Source organism: Arachis hypogaea, chromosome 12 (assembly GCF_003086295.3).
Source record: "Arachis hypogaea cultivar Tifrunner chromosome 12, arahy.Tifrunner.gnm2.J5K5, whole genome shotgun sequence".
Classification (NCBI taxonomy): Eukaryota; Viridiplantae; Streptophyta; class Magnoliopsida; order Fabales; family Fabaceae; genus Arachis; species Arachis hypogaea.
This window is the reverse complement of record NC_092047.1, coordinates 16,949,965-16,958,350: the sequence shown is the minus strand read 5'-3', so window position 1 is coordinate 16,958,350 and position 8,386 is coordinate 16,949,965.

Here is an 8,386-nt window from a genome sequence, read left to right as displayed (position 1 = left end):
TAATCCCCCTCACGGGCACTACTACCACAAATCCTATGGCGCTTCCTCAACTCTGTGCAAAATTCAGCATCCACAATGGAAACACACAACAAGACAAGGGAGTCCAGCCAATCGGACATCCCCTCGGAAACTCTGGAAGACATCTCTATAATGTTATTGCGAGAAGACATGAAGCCAACTAATCCTACAAGTAAGAAAAAAATAGATGGGATTACTAAAAACATCTCGGACAAGGGAGAAAACAACTCAAACACGATACAAACGATCACGCAGAAAAAGGAAAACCCCAAGATTCAAACCAAAGTCCTGGGGCATCCTTAGGAGGCAATAATCAGGCAAGGTTTTCAGGAAAAATCTACAGCTCGCATCCCAGCATCTCTTAGAAAGAATTCAAACAGCAAACATTTTTTCATCAAAGTAAAACACAGAAAGTCATTACGATCTACCAAGAAAAAAGCATTTCCAAAATCAAAGCACGCCAAGAAGAAATCATCAAAGGTGCAAACTTTTTCAGAATCAGACGAAAAAGAAATCTCCAAACAAAGCGAGGAACAGATGCAGATTTTCTATCGGTATCAGACAGGAAACAACCAGAAGCAACAATAAAACCCTAGAAAGCCTCGACGAAAATACCAAGAGAAGGCATAAAAGAAGTCAGGAAAAATACATTACAAGTGACAAGCAAATACAAGACCACGAAAAAGATTCAAACTTTCAAACATGCAAAATCAAAACTGAAGACGAAGCTATGAAAGAAGCAAGAAAGCTAGTACCAACCTGGAAAAAGCAGCAAGCTTCAAGAAAATTGAGGATGGAAGATGAAATCTGGAATCGCCCCCTCACGAGCAAAAAGCACGAACAAAAGCAGTATCGCAGAGAGAAACGCGAAACTCCAGGCGAAAACAGAAGCTTCAGACGCCGCAACGCAAGAAAAATTGAAATGTGGGTGAAAAGCAGAGAATGAAGGAATAAGTGCGAAGAAGTTACGAAAAGGGAGAGGGAGAGAAACCGTCTCTGGGTTTTCAAAATCAAAATAAAGAACCAAATGGAAAACGGGGCAATTAATGTTAAAATTAAATGAAAGCATTAAACCCACGCACGTTCCCAAAGCGCCGATATAAAAGCGCGCGCTTTTAGAGGAAAAAACGTTCTACGTTCAAAAAAGGCTTCTACAAAGGAATCGACAAAGTGCTTGAGTTCGGCTCTACTAGAGAAAGACCAAAGTTGAGAACTCGGTCTCGAACAAGAAAACCGAGCTCAAGCAGGGGCACTGTTCATACCCTGGGTCGGGCTGTCCGAACCGGGATGTTCAGTAGCAAAACGACCGACCTGTTAGGACAAGTGGACCGACTTCTTTACGAAGAACTCGGCCAAATCGATAGGAAAGCCCAATAAAGGGCCCAAATGAAGGAACACATCCCAATCCAAAGGCAGCCCAAGCCTACAGAGAGAAGGGCGGTTCCGTTGAAGATAAGCTGACCTCACCCAAAGATAAGATAAGATAAGATAACTAACTTATCTTATCTAAAAAGGTCACTCCACAACTACTATAAATACACTGGAGCACCCAGGTATAACTCATACTCTGATTCTATTAAAAACCTGCCTAATACCCGTGCTAACTTAAGCATCGGAGTCTCTTGCAGGTACCCCCACCCTCCGGTGACGAAGGATCAGCAGTGCGGCCAACCAACAAGTCGGACACCACCGCTCCGGCCGCCACTCACCGGCCAGACACGTCGGCACCGATCGGTACAGAAGATCTCATCCGAGATCGGCCTACAGTTTCAGGTAACCCACGGAACATGGGTCATCCATCCTTGATCCTGATTTGTTATAGCTAGAACTTTTTCTGCTTCCGAGATTGACGGGTTCTGTAGCATTTCCTGGATGAGGCTTCTATTGTTGCCCCCTGGTTTGGTGCTGGCTAGCTTTGAGAGTGCATCAGTTCGGGCATTTTGTTCGCGGGGTATGTGGCAGATCTTATATTCCCCGAGTTGTCCGAGATGTTCCTTGGTTATGTCCAAATACTTTTTCATGGTGGGATCTTTGACTTGGTAACTCCCTGTTATCTGTGAGGTGACTACTTGTGAGTCGCTGAAGATGTTGAGTTTTTGAACTCCAACCTCCTTAGCCAGCTTCAAACCAGCTAGTAACGCTTCATATTCTGCCTGGTTGTTTGAGGCCGGGAACCCAAATTTGAGGGAAAGCTCAACTTGGGTTCCTTGGTTGCTTTCTATTATCACTCCTGCGCCGCTTCCAGTCTTATTTGAAGACCCGTCCACATAGAGATTCCATTCTGTGGGGGCTTCCAGGGTATCTGTGAATTCTGCAATGAAGTTGGCCAAGTATTGTGATTTGATGGCAGTCCGAGTTTCATATTGGAGGTCGAACTCGGATAACTCGACTGCCCATTGTAAAATTCTGCCTACTAGATCTGTTTTCTGTAGTATCCCTTTTATGGGCTGGTCGGTCCGGACCTTAATGGTGTGAGCCTGGAAGTACGGGCGTAGTCGTCGAGATGTCAGTATGAGAGCATAGGCAAACTTTTCTATTTTTTGGTAGTTCAGCTCGGATCCCTGCAGCGCTTTACTAATGAAGTATACAGGTTGTTGCCTTTTGTCGTCCTCTCGAACTAGTGCTGAGGCTACTGCCTGACTTCCTACCGCAAGGTACAATACGAGTGGCTCTTCCTTTCGTGGTCGAGTTAGGATAGGTGGTCGTCCCAGGAAACTTTTGAAATCCTGGAAGGCTTGCTCGCATTCCATTGTCCACTCAAAGTTCTTTCCTTTCCTTAGAGTGGCATAAAAAGGAAAGGATCTTATCGTTGATCCCGCTAGGAACCTGGACAAGGCCGCTAACCTCCCGTTGAGTTGTTGTACTTCTTTGACACAAGTTGGGCTTTTTATGTTGAGTATGGCCTGGCATTTATCCGGATTTGCCTCAATTCCTCTTTGTGTGAGTATAAAACCCAAGAACTTGCCTGCTTCTACTGCAAAAGTGCATTTTGCGGGATTGAGGTGCATGTCATGCTTCCTTATAGTGTTGAACACTTGGGCCAGGTTGGACAATAATGTCTCTTCACTTTGTGTCTTTATTAACATGTCATCCACGTAGACTTCCATGATCTTTCCGATATGGTCTGAAAAGACTTTATTCATTAGCCTTTGATATGTAGCTCCCACATTCTTGAGACCGAAAGGCATTACAATGTAGCAGTAATTTGCTTTTGGCGTCAAAAACGATGTCTTTTCTTGATCTGGTGGATACATGGGAATTTGGTTGTATCCGGAATATGCGTCCATAAATGAGAGGTATCTATATCCGGATGAAGCATCTACCAGAGCGTCGATACTTGGGAGTGGGTAAGGATCTTTTGGGCAGGCTTTGTTGAGGTCGGTGTAGTCGGTGCACATTCGCCATTTCCCATTTGATTTTTTCACCAAGACGACGTTAGCTAGCCATAGTGGGTACTTGACTTCTCTTATGAATCCTGCCTTCAGTAGTGCTTGTACTTGTTCTTCCACAGCTTGGGATCGTTCTGGCCCATGTTTTCTTCGTCTCTGCTGTACCGGCCGAGATCCTGGATAGACTGCCAACTTGTGACTCATTAACTTGGGGTCTATGCCTGGCATGTCTGCAGCTTTCCATGCGAAGAGATCGACATTATCTCGTAAGAACTGTACTAGTAATTCTTTTGCGTCTCCCTTCAGGATCGTGCCAATATTAGTTGTTTTGTCCGAGGTATCCCCGATCTGAACTTTCTCTATTTCTCCTTCGGGTTGTGGACGAAGTTCTTCACGTCTCTGAACTCCACCAAGCTCAATTGTATGGAACTCTTCTCCTCTACCTCTGAGGTTTAGACTTTCGTTATAACAGTGGCGTGCCATCTTTTGATCTGCTTTTATCGTAGCTATCCCTTCTGTAGTTGGGAATTTCATGCATAGATGTGGAGTCGAGACTATTGCGCCGAGTTGATTTAGTGTTGTCCGACCTATTAGGGCATTGTAGGCTGAACTCACGTCGACCACAATGTAGTCTATCTTGAGTGTTCTGGATTGGTTCCCTTTTTCGAAGGTTGTATGTAGCGACACATATCCCAGTGGTTGTACTGGGGTATCTCCTAGTCCAAACAGGCTATTCGGGTATGCTCTAAGCTCCTTTTCTTCTAAGCTGAGTTTATCGAAGGCAGTTTTGAATAAGATGTCGGCAAAACTCTCTTGGTCTATTAATGTGCGGTGGAGATTGGCGTTTGCCAGTATGATGGTGATGACCATGGGATCGTCGTGTCCTGAGATGATACCGGATGCGTCTTCTTTGGTGAACGTGATTGCGGGGATGTCGGGTGCTTCCTCCTTCCCTTCGACATGATATACTTTTTTGAGGTATCTTTTGTGGGATGATTTGGAGATTCCACCTCCTGCAAATCCTCCGTGTATCATATGGACATGTCTTTCTGGCGTGCGAGGTGATTGCTCAGCTCGTCCGACGTCTTCATCTCTTTGTCTTTTTCTTTGTTCATTATCTCGGGTGGCTAGATACCGATTTAGTTTTACTTCCCTTACTAACTTTTCTATGATGTTTTTTAAGTCGAAGCACTCGTTGGTGGAATGTCCTCGGACCCGATGATATTCACAGTATTCGTTCCGATTTTCTCCTCCTTTTTTGCCTTTGAGTGGTCGAGCTGGGGGTATCTTTTCTGTGTTACTGACTTCTTTGTAGATATCCACAAGGGACACCCGAAGAGGAGTGTAATTATGATACTTTTTTATTTTTTTCGCCCATTCGATCTTCCTTCTTCTTGGATTCTTTATCTTTATCTCGGTAGGTGAAACCGGATTTTGAGGCTTCTCCAAGTCGAGAATTTTCTTCCATGTTGATGTACTTCTCTGCCCGCTCTTGTACCTTATATAGGGATGTGGGATATTTCTTTGATATAGATTGGCTGAAGGGTCCTTCTCGTAGGCCGTTGATGAGGCCCATGACGGTAGCCTCTGTTGGTAAGCTTTGTATGTCTAGGCACGTTTTGTTGAATCTTTCCAAGTAGTTGCGGAGATTTTCCCGATCTCCTTGCTTGATACCTAGTAGACTGGGGGCGTGCTTAGCCTTGTCTTTTTGGATAGAGAATCTGACCAGGAATTTTTTGGCCAGGTCGTCAAAGTTGGAGATGGACTTTGGAGGTAGGTTGTCAAACCATCTAATTGTTGTCTTCGTGAGAGTCGTTGGAAAAGCTTTGCAGTGAACGGCGTCTGAGGCGTCGGTGAGGTACATTCTACTTCTGAAGTTGCTGAGGTGATGGTTGGGGTCTGTAGTGCCATCATACAAAGTCATATCCGGAAGTTTGAAGTCTTTAGGGATTTTAGTCTTCATGATTTCCCTAGTGAATGGATCCTGATCTTTGCGAGAGTTGTCTTCAGGGGTTGTCCAGGTAGTCTTTGCTTTGAGATCGGCTTCAAGTTGTAGAAGTTTATCTTCTAATTCTCGACGTCGCATTACCTCTCTTTGTAGATCCTTGCCGACTTCTTGCTGGTACTGGCTTTTTTTTTTCGAGTTACTTTAGGCGATCTTGAAGTGCTTCTATTACTCCCGGATGTGATGAATTTTTGTCTCCGTTAGATTCTGGAGTGTCCTTTGGTGTGGCACCCGTGTTTTTGTGCGGCGTTCTGTCCTCTAAATCTGAGTTGTGGTCGTTATCCTGTTCGTCCGCCATGGTGATGAGATGACTTCCAGGTTCCCCGTCAACGGCGCCAATGTTCCGAGGGTTACCTGAAACTGTAGGTCGATCTCGGATGAGATCTTCTGACTGGTCGGAGATGACATGTCCGGCTGGCTGGTAGCAGCTGGAGCTGTTGTGTCCGATTTGTTGGACTGGCGTACTTCTGATCCTTGGTCACCGGAGGGTGGGGGTACCTGCAAGAGACTCTGATGCCTAAGTTAGCATAGGTATTAAGCAGGTTTTTAGTATAATCAGAGTATGAGTTATACCTGGGTGCTCCAGTGTATTTATAGTAGTGTGGGCTGACCTTTCTGATAAGATAAGTTAGTTATCTTATCTTATCTTATCTTATTTTGAGTGAAGTCAGCTTATCTTTAAGGGAACCGCCTTTATCTCTATGGGCTTGGGTTGCCTTTGAATTTGGGTCGTGTTCCTCTATTTGGGCCCTTTATTGGGCTCTCCTGTCGATTTGGCCGACCTCTTTGAGAAGAGGTCGGGTAGCCTGACCTGAAGAGGTCGGTCGCTTTATTGCCAATCATCCCAGGTCGGATAGCTCGACCCAGGGTATGAACAGAAAGCTTCCAAAATTTCTGTGTTTGGGGGTTGCTTATCTCCCCCGTTTTGAGGTGTGTCTTTAGAGGTGGCGTCCGTGTCTTTGTTTGGCATTCTGTCCACCAAACCAGAGTTGTGGTCGTTGTCAAGGTTGTCCGCCATGATGATGGGATGACTTCCAGGTTCCCCGGCAACGGCGCCAATGTTTCGAGGATTACCTGAAACTGTAGGTTGGTGCACGAAATTGTGATCTCCAGGCTCGAACAAATCCTGGTAATGGCTCCAGAGCTTGGTGCTCTGATCTTAATTCATAATTGTCACAACTTCGATACAACTAACCAGCAAGTGCACTGGGTCGTCCAAGTAATACCTTACGTGAGTAAGGGTCGAATCCCACGGAGATTGTTGGTATGAAGCAAGCTATGGTCACCTTGCAAATCTCAGTTAGGCAGATATAAAATAATCATGGAGTTTTCGAATTTAATATAATAAAATAGGGATAGAAATACTTATGTAATTCATTGGTAGGAATTTCAGATAAGCGAATGGAGATGCTTTCGTTCCTCTGAACCTCTGCTTTCCTGCTATCTTCATCCAATCAGTCTCACTCCTTTCCATGGCTGGCTTTATGCAAGGGAATCACCGTTGTCAGTGGCTACATCCCCTCCTCTCAGTGAATAATATGCTCACGCACCCTGTCACGGCACGGCTATTCATCTGTCGGTTCTCGATCATGCTGGAATAGGATTCACCCTCCTTTTGCGTCTGTCACTAACGCCCAGCACTCGCGAGTTTGAAGCTCGTCACAGTCATTCAATCATTGAATCCTACTCGGAATACCACAGACAAGGTTTAGACTTTCCGGATTCTCTTGAATGCCGCCATCATTCTAGCTTACGCCACGAAGATTCTGGTTAGGAGATCTAAGAGATATTCATTCTAGCTTATTTCATGTAGAACAGAAGTGTTTGTCAGGCACGCGTTCATAAGGGAGAAGGATGATGAGTGTCACACATAATCATCACCTTCATCACGTTCTTGGGTGCGAATGGATATCTTAGAAGCGAAATAAGAAGAATTGAATAGAAAACAGTAGTACTTTGCATTAATCTTTGAGGAACAGCAGAGCTCCACACCTTAATCTGTGGAGTGTAGAAACTCTACCGTTAAAAATACATAAGTGAAGGTCCAGGCATGGCCGAGATGGCCAGCCCCCAAAACGTGATCAAAGGATCATAAGGTAATCCAAAGATGCCTCATACAATAGTAAGAGGTCCTATTTATAATAAACTAGCTACTAGGGTTTACATGAGTAAGTATTTGATGTATAAATCCACTTCCGGGGCCCACTTGGTGTGTGTTTGGGCTGAGCTTAAGTGTTGCACGTGCAGAGGCCATTTGTGGAGTTGAACACCAGTTTTTGTGCCAGTTTGGGCGTTCAACTCTGGTTTTGGATCCTTTTCTGGCGCTGGACGCCAGATTTGGGTAGAAAGCTGGCGTTGAACGCCAGTTTACGTCGTCAATTCTTGGCCAAAGTATAGACTATTATATATTGCTGGAAATCCCTGGATGTCTACTTTCCAATGCAATTGGAAGCGTGCCATTTCGAGTTCTGTAGCTCCAAAAAATCCACTTTGAGTGCAGGGAGGTCAGAATCCAACAGCATCAGCAGTCCTTTTTCAACCTCTGAATCTGATTTCTGCTCAAGTCCCTCAATTTCAGCCAGAAAATACCTGAAATCACAGAAAAACACACAAACTCATAGTAAAGTCCAGAAATGTGAATTTAACACAAAATCTATTAAAAACATCCCTAAAAGTAACTAGATTCTACTAAAAACATACTAAAAACAATGCCAAAAAGCGTATAAATTATCCGCTCATCATAGGTCGATCTCAGACGAGATCTTCTGTGCTGGTCGGCGCTGACGTGTCCGGCTGGTGGGTGGTGGCCGGAGCTATTGCATCCGACTTGTTGAACTCGGTGGTGGTGCTGATCTTTCGTCACCAGAGGGTGGGGGTACCTGCAAGGGACTCTGATGCTTAAGTTAGCAAGGGTATTAAGCAGGTTTTTAGTAGAATCAGAGTATGAGTTATACCTGGGTGCTCTAGTGTATTT